Genomic DNA, 14,119 nt, shown 5'->3' with positions numbered 1-14,119 from the left:
CCTTCTGGAGAAGAACACACGAAGTTGATTCAATCCAGCTTAACAAATTAACATGACATATGTGGATGCTATTCGTACCATTAAATTTCAAGCAGATAAAGCTCTAGAGAAGAACACACGAAGTCTATTCAATCAAGCTTTATATGTATATCATAGAGAAAATTCAGGATTCTTGCAGAAACGGTATTCTCACCATCACAATGCCCAAAAGAATAATTCTTCAGCTTCTTCTCGATTCTCTAAAACCCAGTACTTCCAAATCTCCAGTAGCTTCATCTTCGACCTCTGTTGTTCAAAAACAAAGAGACCAAAAGTTACAGTCACCTCCAAAACCCAAAATTCAACCTAAACCACCAATGGCGATTGATACTCAAATTCCAAAACAACATACTAAAGGGAATGATGTTGAAGGTAAGACATCACCACCATTAAAGTAACAGACACTCCAATATCATGTTGCTAGACAACCGTCTTTCCTCAAGATAGCCTTCATCTTCAATTTCCACAATTAGAAATTTCTCCCATTGAATTTTTCAATATCAAATTTCGTTGCCATAGCTTCTTTTACGGACAGCTCCCACTATTTCACTATCGTGAATAGTTCTCTGGAACCTTCAAAGAATGGGTAATAACTTCTTACTTTCTTATGTTGGAGAATCCACCTTTTGGTGGTAACCACAAAGACAATAAGCATATATTACACACTCTAATCTAGCTCGGATACCAATTGTTGCGGAAGACGGCTATCGGATAGAGCAAAATCGCAACTGATAATTTGAGAAAATAAAAATGAAGATAAAAGAGACACAAAATTTACGTGGAAAACCCGTAAATAATATAGGGTAAAAACCACTGACAACGATAGAAGAATTTCACTATGAGAAAATAGAAATTACAACTTCTCTCGATCTACCAAGGATAAAACAATGATAATTCTCTCTTGATAAAAATGAGAAAACAACTCTCAAGAAATTCTCTAAATTCTCTCTAGTATTGGAAGAAATCTAGAATGTTTTGGGATGGTTTTGAAGCTAAATGAGCTAGGGTATTTATAGTAGAAGCTTTAAGAACTAATCTTGAAAATACCCTAAATTACAATAACTAAATGTGAGATTTTGCATGTCACTTTTCAACCATTATTAGTGCCAACTATGAACCATTATTATTGCCAACTTACAATGTATTATGAACCATTATTATGCATTATACAACTATTATTAGTTGTTTGACAACTAATAATTTTGCATGACAACTAATAATCTCCCACTTGAAGATTTGATTAGAATAATCATATCTTCACACCATTCTTTCTACCTTGTACCTTTATGTTGCTTACGTTTCTGACAGGCCACAAGAGGATCGACACCAGGTAAATTTATCAGCGTTGATCGCCTTCGTCATGAAATCTTCTATGTTGTCTTTGGTATGGATCTTCTGCATATCTACCGTCCATTCTTCCACATTTTTCATGAATGAAATAGTATTGAACTCGTATGTGCTTTGTCCTTGAATGAAATTCTGGATTCCTTGCTAGATGCAAGGCGCTTTGACTGTCACAAAACAGAGAGACATACTCTTGATTGTGCCCAAGCTCCTTCAATAGCATCTCACCAAATTGTACGAGGCCACATCGCTGCACAATAAAATTTTCCTTAAGAGGAAATTGTACACTCTCCGGATGCCAGAATCTACTTTAGTGACGGAGCACTTAAACACACTGAACACGTTATTTTCTTAGCTTACATCCTTAAGATGTACAATAGGAGAACAAGAACGTGTTGAACTTCTACTTCAAAGTCTACCTGATTCGTATGATCAACTCATCATCAACTTGACAAACAGTAATGTCACCAATCTAGTCCTCGATGACGTTGCAGCTGCTGTTCTACAAGAAGAAAATCGGTGCAAGAACAAGGAAGACAGACAAGTAAATCTGCAACAAGCAGAAGTGTTGACAACGATGAGAGGGAGATCAACAGAACGTGGCCAAAGCAGCAGTCACAAACATGGTAGATCGAAGTCGAGAAGCAAGAAGAATTTAAAGTGCTACAACTGTGAAAAGAATGGTCACTTGAAGAAGGATTGTTGGAGTCTAAATAAAAACTCCAATCCATAAGGCAATACTGCAAACACTTCAGATGATGGAGATGCTCTATACTGTGAAGCGTCACCCACCGTAGAAGGTAGAAAGAGATATGCAGACATATGGCTCATTGATTCGGGAGCAACATATCACATGACCTCAAGAAGAGAATAATTCCATCATTATGAACTTATCTCAGGAGGATCTGTGTATAGTTGCAATGATCATGCCTTAGAGATCATTGGCGTGGGAACCATCAAATTAAAGATGTATGATGGAACAATTAAAGTTGTTCGAGATGTGCGACACGTGAAAGGCCTGAAGAAAAATTTATTATCCTAAGGATTGTTGGATAATAATGCAAGTAAGATTGAAACACGAAAAGGAATCATGAAGGTATTCCGTGGAGCGCTTGTGGTGCTGAAAGGCGAAAAGATAGCAGCAAACTTGTACATGCTGAAGGGAGAGACTTTTCTAGAAGCAGAAGCCTCTGTTGCCTCATGTATTTCAGATTCTGCAATGCTATGGCATCAGAAACTTGGACACATATCAGAACAAGGAATGAAAGTCCTTGTGGAGAAAAAGCTACTTTCAGGCTTAACAAATGTATCACTTCCTTTGTGTGAGTATTGCATAACAAGTAAGTAGCACCGGTTGAAATTCAACACGTCAAATTCTAGAGCCAAAAGTGTTCTAGATTTGGTTCACTCTGATGTATGGCAAGCACCAGTTACATCCCTAGGCGGAGCAAAATACTTTGTCTTATTTATTAATGACTACTCTAGGAGATGTTAGGTGTACCCTATTAAGAAGAAGTCAGATGTGTTTTCCACTTTCAAAAACTTCAAAGCGCGGGTGGAACTTGATTCTGGAAATAAGATCAAGTGTTTCAGAACAGATAATAGAAGAGAATACACAGGTGAAAAATTTGATGACTTTTACAGGAAAGAATGAATCAAAAGACAGTTCACAGTGACAAACACTCCTTAACAAAATGGAGTGGTAGAGCGGATGAACAGAGCCTTGTTAGAAAGAAGAAGAGCAATGTTGAGGGATGCAGGCCTAGAAAAATCATTATGGGCAGAAGCAGTCAATACCGCATGTTATTTGGTGAATCGAGCTCCATCAACTACAATAGAGCTAAAGACACCAATGGAGATGTGGACTGGTAAACCAGCTGATTATTCAAACCTCCATGTATTTGGAAGTATTGTGTACGTGATGTAAACACCCAAGAAATTTCAAAGTTGGATCCAAAATCCAAGAAATGCAAATTCTTGGGGTATGCTAATGGAGTAAAGGGGTATCGCTTATGGGATCCCACTGCCCGCAAAGTGATCATTAGCAGGGATGTTATCTTTGTAGAAGATAAGCTACAAAGAAAAGAAGACGATGATAGCGCTGAAAAGTCAGAGACTACACAGATACATGTGGAAAAAGAGTTTGAACAAGGAGATTCTTCTGAAGCAGAACCAGCATATGATGAACAAGAACCAGAGAGTTTTGAAGTTCCAACAACTTGTCAATCAGATCGTGTGAGAAGACATCCCAATTGACACCCGGATTATGTTATAGAAGGTAATATTGCATAACGCCTTTTAATAGAGGAAGGTGAGCCATCAACATACCAGGAGGCAATAAACAGCTCAGATGCTTCACTGTAGATGATGGCGATGCAAGAAGAAATCGAAGCCCTTCATAAAAATAATACATGGGACCTTGTGTCACTACCACAAGGAAGGAAGCCAATTTGTAACAAATGGGTCTTCAAAATCAAGCGAAATGGTGACGATCAAGTTAAGAGGTATCGTGCAAGACTGGTGGTCAAAGGATATGCTCAAAAAGAAGGTATTGATTTCAATGAAATATTTTCTCCTGTGGTTCGAATAACAACAGTTCGAGTAGTTTTGGCAATGTGTGCTACAATGTACTTACATCTAGAGCAACTAGATGTTAAAACATTTTTTCTTCATGGAAATCTTGAAGAAGAAATTTATATGCTCCAGCCTGAAGGTTTTGAAGAAAAAGAAAAAAAGAACTTGGTTTGTAGGTTGAACAAATCTCTGTACAGTCTAAAGCAGGCGTCGAGGTGTTGGTATAAGAGATTTGATTCCTTCATTATGTGCATTGGATACAACAGACTTAATGCATACCCTTGTGCTTATTTCAATAGGTCTGGTGATAACGATTTTGTTATATTGCTGTTGTATGTGGATGACATGTTGGTTGCATGACCCAACAAATATCATATTGAAGAATTAAAGGAAAAATTGGCTAGGGAATTTGAAATGAATGACTTGGGATCAGCAAACAAGATTCTAGGGATGCAAATTCACCGAGACAGAAGTAATAGGAAGATTTGGCTTTCACAAAAGAATTACTTAAAGAAGATCTTGTCACGATTCAACATGCAAGATTGTAAGCCAATTTCTACCCCTCTTCCTATTAACTTCAAATTATCCTCCAGTATGAGTCCTAGCAGTGAATAAGAGAGGATGGAGATGTCTCGAGTACCGTATGCATCGGTAGTGGGAAGTTTAATGTTCGCTATGATATGCACAAGACTAGACATTGCACAAGCAGTGAGAGTGGTTAGTCGGTACATGGCGAATCCAGGCGAAGAGCATTGTAATACAGTAAAGAGGATCCTGAGATACATCAAAGGAACCTCAAATGTTGCATTATGTTACCGAGGATCAAATTTACTTATCAATGGGTATGTTGATTCTGACTATGCAGGGGATTTGGATAAAAGCAAATCTACTACAGGATATGTGTTTAAAGTTGCTGGTGGAGCTGTAAGCTAGGTTTCAAAATTACAGTCAGTTGTGGCTACATCCACAACAGAGGCAGAATATGTAGCAGCTACACAAGCCAGTAAAGAAGCAATTTGGTTGAAGATGCTATTGGAGGAGCTTGGGCACAATCAAGAGTATGTCTCTCTGTTTTGTAACAGTCAAAGCGCCTTGCATCTAGCAAGGAATCCAGTATTTTATTCAAGGGCAAAACACATACGAGTTCAATACCATTTCATTCGTAAAAAGGTGGAAGAAGGGACGGTAGATATGCAGAAGATCCATACCAAAGACAACATAGCATATTTCATGACGAAGGCGATCAACGCTGATAAATTTACCTGGTGTCGATCCTCTTGTGGCCTGTCAGAAACGTAAGCAACATGAAGGTACAAGGTAGAAAGATTGGTGTGAAGATATGATTATTCTAATCAAATCTTCAAGTGGGAGATTATTAGTTGTCATGCAAAATTATTAGTTGTCATACAACTAATAATAGTTGTATAATGCATAATAATGGTTCATAATGCATTGTAAGTTGGCAACAATAAAGGTTCATAGTTGGCACTAATAATGGTTTAAAAGTGACATGGCAAAATCTCATATTTAGTCATTGTAATTTAGGGTATTTTCAAGATTAGTCCTTAAAGCTTCTACTATAAATACCCTAGCTCATTTAGCTTCAAAACCATCTCAAAGCATTCTAGCTTTCTTCCAATACTAGAGAGAATTTAGAGAGTTTCTTGAGAGTTGTTTTCTCTTTTTTTATCAAGAGAGAATTATCATTGTTTTCTCCTTGGTAGATCGAGAGAAGTTGTAATTCCTATTTTCTCATAGTGAAATTCTTCTACCATTGTCCGTGGTTTTTACCCTATATTATTTAGGGGTTTTCCACGTAAATTTTGTGTCTCTTTTATCTTCATTTTTATTTTCTCAAATTATCATTGCGATTTTGCTCTATCCGATAGCCGTCTTACGCAACATATTAAACTCTTGTATGCATGTATTAAAACTAAATTTGCAGATTCAGGGGGAATGACAGTGATGAAAATTATTTTGAGATCTATTGTCCCAGTTGTTCAAAGAGTATTGTGAAACCAGAAGGCAAGTCGAAGAAGGAAGATTCAAAGCAAAATTCATTCAAAGGTTTGCCATGTTAGACTTAAGTGATCCAAACTCGATGTTGTCGTTAAATTCATCGATCTCGCTCGCCAGTTCCAATCTTCATGTTTATGCTTGGGGAGCTGAAGGTGATAACGCAGAGCTTTTCATTGGTTAATTTGGTGAAGGTGGGTTTGGGAAGAGGTAGATGGTAGAAGATGAAGTAAAATAAGAACGTAATTTATTTTTAGAAGTTTATACGAGTGTTGCTATAAAATAAAAAGGGCACGTGTAAAAATATTATTAATGGTACAAGGAGGGGCACATAGAAGGGCAGAGGATTTCGGTTCTTGAATTGATGGCAAAATTCTTTCTTCTTTGCTCTCGTAATTGCTCTTCTCTTTATTATTATTGTTATTATAATTATCTTCCTTTACTCTGTTTTTCTTTATATTTCATCAGTTATCACATGCTTCTCCAGCCCATAAAGGAATAAAATAGGTGGGGCAACCTAACAAAAAAATGGAAAATATATGGATCAAATGATACCATGAAAATACAAAAGCTAACATACTTCATCAAAGAACTTTCTTTTCAAGTACTTCATTGACATGGAACAAAGTTAAGTTTCAAAGAATGATCTGAGGAAATTAATTAATGCTAATGATACAGGATGGATTTTGCATTGATTCTAGTAATGGCAATCAACCAAAGAGGATGACGAAAAAATCAGTAGCTTTCCCTTGGAAGCAAACGAAAGCACTTTAGGTTCCTTGTGATGATCATCTTCCGGTGCTGGAAGATTAAGATCCAATTGCAGAACACATCTGGGTTTGGTGGGCTGTTCTGTTGTACCGACAGTGCTCAAGTTTGTCGTCCTTGGAACATTACTTAATGTCCTATGCCTTCGCATATGACCTCCAAGAGCTTGTCCCGAGGAGAACTCAGCGCGACATATGGAACACTCGTGAACTCTAGATTTGTTGCATAGAACAGAAGCCTTGCACGTTATTTGAAGTGAAAGTGTCGTATTCATGTCGTTGAGTTCATCATGATGATAATCATCATCTTCCGCAAAAATCAACTCTTTATGATTGTTGTTGTTGTTATCTTGATGATGATCGTTAACCTTGGGCTTTTTGTGGCTTGCTCTATGCCCACCAAGCGCCTGGAATGAAGGGAAACACCGGTTACATGTCTTGCATTGGTGAACAAACATCCCCCGGCGCCGCTGAAGAAGGCGGTTCCGATGGTGGTTTTCTTGTTTGACCTTGAGACAAAAGAAGTAAACAATTCGCCATATCTTCTTCATCTTCTCGTTCTCGCTCAGAACTATTCCCTTCTGCTAAATCAACAGATGTTGCTGGAGAAACAACAACTCCGCCACCTCCAGTAGATGTCGTGGTGGTGGTTGAAGCCACCTGGAAAGTCAGAGGAGGCGACGGTGGCCTTGGACGTTTGCTACGTTTCCCTTTGATGATTTGCAACAGATCTTTACAAACAACAACATCCTCCTCCCCCTCCATCATCATCATCTCTCTAATTCAATCTAGGAAAAGGGTTTCTATCAGAGAGTTGAAAATAATAATTTTTTTTTGAACACTGACCCTGGAATTTGCTTTGAAAATTGTGAGTTTCCAGCCATGGAAGTCATTGTGTGTATATATAATATGTGAGTAGGAGAATGGTAAGAGAAGAGTGAGATTCGGTTGGCTTTGAAGCAAACCCTTTGCCTTTTTGGCGATGATTCCTTCTTTAAGAGGTAGGATTGGATTGGAAGCCTGGAACCACTTCATTTCTGCTTCTCCACACTTCTCTTTATTTATTTATTTATTTACTTGCTTGGAGTTTCTGTTAGCCTTTCCTAATACTTTTTGTAATGAACTTGAAGATAGGAATTTAATATCGGATGGTCTCACCATTACTTTTTGTAATTTAATATCGAATAAATTATTACATGTATTTGGCTCACCACATCTTTCATAGTCTCACTCTATATATAAAATAATTTTTCTTTTAATAAAAGATAATTAAAAAAATTACTCGAATTACTGAACAGCTTGAATAAGTACTTCAGTTTTCAAGTTTGATTTTAATTATTTTCTTACAATTGGAATAAATCAAGAAAATTAATTGTTGCAAACACTTTATTTATTCTTATCAAGTTCCCATATGAACAAATAAATTCAATTTTTAAAATATCAAAATTTAGAATAATCCTCAACCAAAATGTTTTTGAAAATTATTCAAATTTAATAAATTATATAAAAACTAAAAACCTCTATATAATTATAAAAAATATTTTTAAATGACAAATCTGAGTCCTGAAACAAGTAAATTAACAAATCAAAATTATTATATCAAAGTATCCTATTTATCTTTTATTTTGCTTTTAAAGAATTCTCAAGTATATATGACCTCAAATTTATGTGCTTTAGCTTGTAGTTTAGTTATATTGTCATGAATGTTTTAATTTTGACATATATTTTTTAATTTAATTTAAATAAATTTATCTAACTCGAATTTCATTTTATTCGGTTTAATTCAAAAAAATTCAAATTAAGTTAGAATGATAAAATAAGACTTATTAATTCAATTAACTTAAAATATTTCATTCGAATCAAATGTTCACTTCTTAGTTCGAGTGACCTAACTAAAAACCTATATCGGTTATGTGAGTAGTTTATCAGTCTTTAAAGTAAAAATATGGATTTGTTATTTAATGCTAAAAATACAATTACCTTTCATTTTGTAATTATTAAAATGGTTTTATTTTATTATTTTTATGAATTATAAATTAGTAGGCAAACTCCATACAAGATGGTTAATTAGTTTAATTTCTTGCGTGCCAAACATTTCAATTTTAAATTAGATATTACCAGATGAGAAATGATTGTTCAAACTTTCAAAATTAAAATATTAATTATTTCATGAATAAAGAGCAGAATAAAAACAATAAAATTTGCACTAATTATATTGTGTTAAGCCGCTTAATCAAGCGATGTCATGTGAAGTTGACCCAACTAAGTTGTGATTCTTTGACAGACTATAACCCTGTAATCACGCCGTTTATATTGATCCAATAATTTTATGAATTTCACAAACCTCCCCTCAATCATTAGGAATTTGAGAATGGGTATTTATGAGCTATGGGTCTAATTTTATGGGTAAACTACAAGGTTAGTATCTAAATTATTAGTTTTATTCTGTTTTGGTTCATAAACTTTATTTTTATTTCAAAACTATACCTAACGTGTAGTTTAAGTTTCAGTTTAGTATCCCGCAGTTAAAAATTTAACGCTGATGATGACGTGTCACCATAAGGTAATGACACATCATCATTGGAAAAATAATTAAAAAATATCACATCGGTAGTTCTGTTAATTTTTAAACAGTGGGTACCAAATTGATACATAAACTAAATGTTAGGTATGATTTTGAAAAAAAAAATAAAGTTTGGGTATCATAACGGAACAATAGTTTAGGTACTAAAGGTATAGTTTACCTAGTTTCATTTTAATATAGGTCAAAACATGACATCAATCCCTACGTTTGGATAAGTTTGAGATTTAATCCTTACATTTTTAAATCTTACTTTTTAAAATTAAAAAATCCTACTCCAAAGTTTGACATCAATACACCTATGCAATCATATCATCTTCATAGTAAATTATTATCAACTTAGTAAAATGATTTTAATAGAAGATACTGAAAATGATTGGATTAGAGCTTTTTAAGATGACTTAGTTTTAAACTTTTTAAGTACATAGACTAAATCTCAAACTTTATAAGAGTACAAGGACTGAAGTTATATTTCGACCTCGATATTTTATCGATAATCAATGCTAATACTAATGTGGATCAATCAATATTATTGTTCACACCTATACATTATGTAGTTTGAATTGCTAAAAATGGACTAGTGGACTTTAGCAATGTAAACAAAATAATGAAAAAAATAAAAATAAAACCATGCATTAGGCATTGGTTCATTTCTTAATATTAAACCTAACGTTGAATTGATTTTTTATATTATTTAATATCCAAATACATGTCATTCTGAATTTATGATACATGTGATACAAAACGATAAAGAAAAGACCACATATTTTGGGTTGCCAAGATTTTAAATTTGCACTCTTAATATAAAATTTTACATTCGTTTCTAATGATTATACGATAGAAATACGATATAATGTTATTTATTTTAAAATTTGTATGGTATAAATTATTCGCACTCTTAACATGATAATACAAATATATTAAAATTTGTATGGTATAAATTATTTTTTATATTTATATAATATTTTAAACATGATTATAATATTATAATATTAAAACATATACAAATTAGGCTATGATACAATAGTCCAACGTGAAATAAATAGATTTGGAAGAGATTCTTGGCGTAAGGAAATAGATATTTACGAAGAAGGGATCGTGAGAGGCACGTTTGGGTTAGCATCACCATTAGTTACTAACATAAAGTAAAGCATCAAATATTCGCACTCATACATTTTATTTTATTTTTGAGGGATTTGTTTGTTCATGTGCTAAAAAAAGTGGGATTTCTTTTCCCTTAAATTTGTTCTTTGCTTTGCTTTCATACGTTGTTAATTTCTTCTTCTACTACTACTACTTCCACCTCCTTAACTTCCGATATGTATTTGAATTTGGAATATATAAAAAGAATTCATGTTAAAATAATGCAAGTTGTTAAGCATATATATTAAGTTTTTGATAAAAATGGATGACAAGTCTGCTAGTCGGTGATGTATGAAGTACTACGTATTTTTTTTAATAATTCAATATATACAAGTTTTTGGTTGTATGATTACACCTCATACCTAAATCGTAATAGATCGAGAAAGTCATGGAAGTAGTTATTTTCTGAAGATTTTAATTATTTATATATATTTGATATTTTTATATTTTTATTAATAATTTATTTTATCTCTAAAATTGGATTTTAGTGTTTCTTTGACAGACATGCACTACATATTTTTAGTAGAATTCATATTTTCTCTCTAAATGACCTATGTTTTGGTTTTATTTAGTGGCTACTCAATTATGTACTTGGTTTACATGTGCACTACCTTGTTTTTTTGTTACAAAAAATTTAGGTCAAGGGTGGCTCCCCTAGTCCAAGGTCAGAGCATACTTAAAATCTATTTACAATTTATATAAGAATTTATATATTGCTCACTAAGGGTAACGACGGTAAGATTTAAACTTGACCTTTAAATACATGAACCTTGTATTTAGTTTAGTTGGTTGATACTTTGAACTATGTGGATTATGTATTTTATTTTGTTGGTCACTATTATGCTTCGGTTATGTATTTGATTTAGTTATGTGGACTATGATTTTTACTTTGTCCAAATTATAAAGCAATATTTTTTAATAAATCAATATTGTTAATTGAAATAGCTATAAATAAACAAATATTTTATATTTATATTATAATAGTAATATTTACAAGTGGATCCTATATTGATGATTTACATTTATATTGTATATTAATGACGAGTGATGGGTATGAAATTATGAAATAGATAAACATGTCTTGGACGGTTGTTATTGAATGAGATTGGACACTCTATAGTCTCTAGAAGGTATAATGGACAATTTAGCCACGCAAGTTTGAAAATTGTCATTTTAGTGTCAGCTTGAACGCTGTTAATCGGAATAATCAATGAAAACGTAAAAGACTTTTATGGGCGGTTGTGAATAAGAAGTTGGCACCGGTGCGGTTGAAAACGGTTGTGCCTCTTCTATTTCTCCTCCGCAAAATTGATTTCCGTTCGTCAAGATTTTGAAAGATATTTTTAGACTCTGAATTCTTTCAATCTTTGGAAAATTACAATTTTCTGATATAACTTTTGGAAGACGTCATGTGATCTATCAAAATTGATAATTGATCACATTAAGTGACTATATCAATTTAGGGATAACTATAATAACTCCTACGTCTGACACCTACCCTAAGAATCATTATAAAATTCTTGAAGACTGAGAGAGGGTTAATACCTATCTCAACCGCCTTGACCTTTCTTTCACTCTTCTTATTTCTTATGAGAGCATAGTATACGAACACTGGCCAAAAGTCAAATAACCATCGACTATGGTTCTCTATCCAAATCAGAAGAAATGAACTGTCAATGATCGACATAACCTATTTTGTTGCATCAATAATTAGTTCAATGAGCGTGGAACAGCTCCTATTAGAAAAGTCAGTCGAAATACACCCTTAAAGGGGAAAAAAAATCCAAATATCACCTCCCGCCTTCTTAAAATCTCTACCGGCGTACTTAGTTATTTCTGGCTGAAACCTGCAGAATTGAGTTGTAGAGCTTGCAAGTGCAGCTAAAGATACCTCAGAGAACGAGACAGGAAGCGTGACGCACTCTTCTCACTTGGATCATTTTTCCTACGAGCGCTAGAGATGGGCATGTGAGGCTTTTATAGGCCTTGCTTTACGAAGCATGCCCTCTTCACTTGCCCTTAGTTTGGACCCGAGGCGACTAAAGCCAGAGCAGCAGCCTGAGTATGTAAACAAAAAAGTTTTCCACCATCTCCATCAAGTATCTTTACCATCACACGTGAAAGAGATGTTGTTGACCCACGAAGCCCGTACGTAAAGAAACGATGGATGTTGCTACTAGGGATGTTTGTCACCACAAAGACATCGCAACACTTGAGGTAGCCTCGAAAAACAGATAAGCTACACAGGAAATATTAGTAATTATCGTATATCTAATATATACGGGAGTTTCCTCCCCATTAGTCTTACAAACTGGGAAGTAGCTTAGGTAAAACATATTAGATGGACCATCATCTCTACATTAAATTTAGACAAGGTTTAGACTAAAACTTGTCTACTTCTCAAACAAAGCTAGGAAAAAACTTCTCAAATAAAGACCTCCCCATTACTTCTACCAAGGTGAAGATGTCTCCGTCCTATCAGACTTCTCTAAGAGCATCGAGTTCCATTCAAACATAAACTATTATAAACAGACTATTAATGTAAGAGATATAAGAAGGTTCTTTTATCTTATGAAATATGATTACATATTTATTTAATAAGAAAAAGAAGACACTAAAATATCAATGATCAAGAAAAGATTTGGTTTATAATAAAGTATGATTTTAAAATATCAAATATGGTTATGTTGTTAAAAGGGTATGTTGTACATATGATTATGAAAAATAAATATGTAGGTGAAATTCGAATGTGAATAAGGAAGTATGAAGATTGCATCTATGTTGAGAAACAGACGTGCACGAAATTTTAGAAAATAAGAGATGATTTGTTATAAAGGCACGGAAATGTATATTTTAAATAAAATATGAATTTATGGTTAAACATGTTTTAAAAAGAATGTGAACACAATTTACATGTAGCATTGTTATGACGATTACATAATAATATATCTTGAATAATAGCTGAGCTTAGTTAATCTCACATATGTTAACAATTTTACATATTAATTATTGATATTGGGTCATAAGGAGAAATGCAAATGGTGAACTAAAAGTATACTTGGTTTAAAGACAAGTAATAAATCATTTTCCAAAATTTTATGACAATAATGGACTTTGGTTTATGATACACTTTTCATTGATTGTTTGATTATGTTTTGATGAGACTTTGATGACTATGCATGATGATTTGTTGTTTTACATAATGGCATGCTGCATGTTTAGCTGTTTTACAAGCATGATTAAGGTGCTAGTATGCTAAATTTTGAGACAATGCGTTATGGATGTTATGAGTGTCAAAAATATTATTGCAAAATCGAGAGGTTAACGCTGATAGTATAATAAAAATAAAATAACAGAAAAAAATAATCTGCAACTTGTGTCGTGATAAACCAATGCTTTAGAAATAAATTTACCCTGATTAGTGTAATCTCTATAATAAATGACCCCCGAAGTTAACACAGTATTTCCGGAGTTCGTACACCCGAAGCTTGAAAATGAACAAAATGATACTGCTCTTCTCAATACAAAATTTGAACAGAATAAAAAAACAGAAAACTGAGAGGAAATTGCAGAGAGAATGATTTTCGGTGATCATACTTCTTTCATAAAAATAGTAGTTATTTTGTCTATTCGTATAATATGTCTTTATCTATTG

At 33.6% G+C, this 14,119-nt stretch overlaps 1 pseudogene; it reads right to left on the bottom strand.

Moving 5' to 3' along the window:
• Positions 1-6,642: 6,642 nt before the first annotated feature.
• LOC120207529 lies at positions 6,643-7,677 on the bottom strand (annotated as a pseudogene).
• Positions 7,678-14,119: the final 6,442 nt, after the last annotated feature.

Source organism: Hibiscus syriacus, unplaced genomic scaffold (genome assembly GCF_006381635.1).
Source record: "Hibiscus syriacus cultivar Baekdansim isolate YM2019G1 unplaced genomic scaffold, ASM638163v2 tig00014862_pilon, whole genome shotgun sequence".
In the NCBI taxonomy this organism is placed as follows: domain Eukaryota; kingdom Viridiplantae; phylum Streptophyta; class Magnoliopsida; order Malvales; family Malvaceae; genus Hibiscus; species Hibiscus syriacus.
Note: the sequence above shows the minus strand (reverse complement) of the source record. Positions and strands in the feature narration are given on the sequence as shown.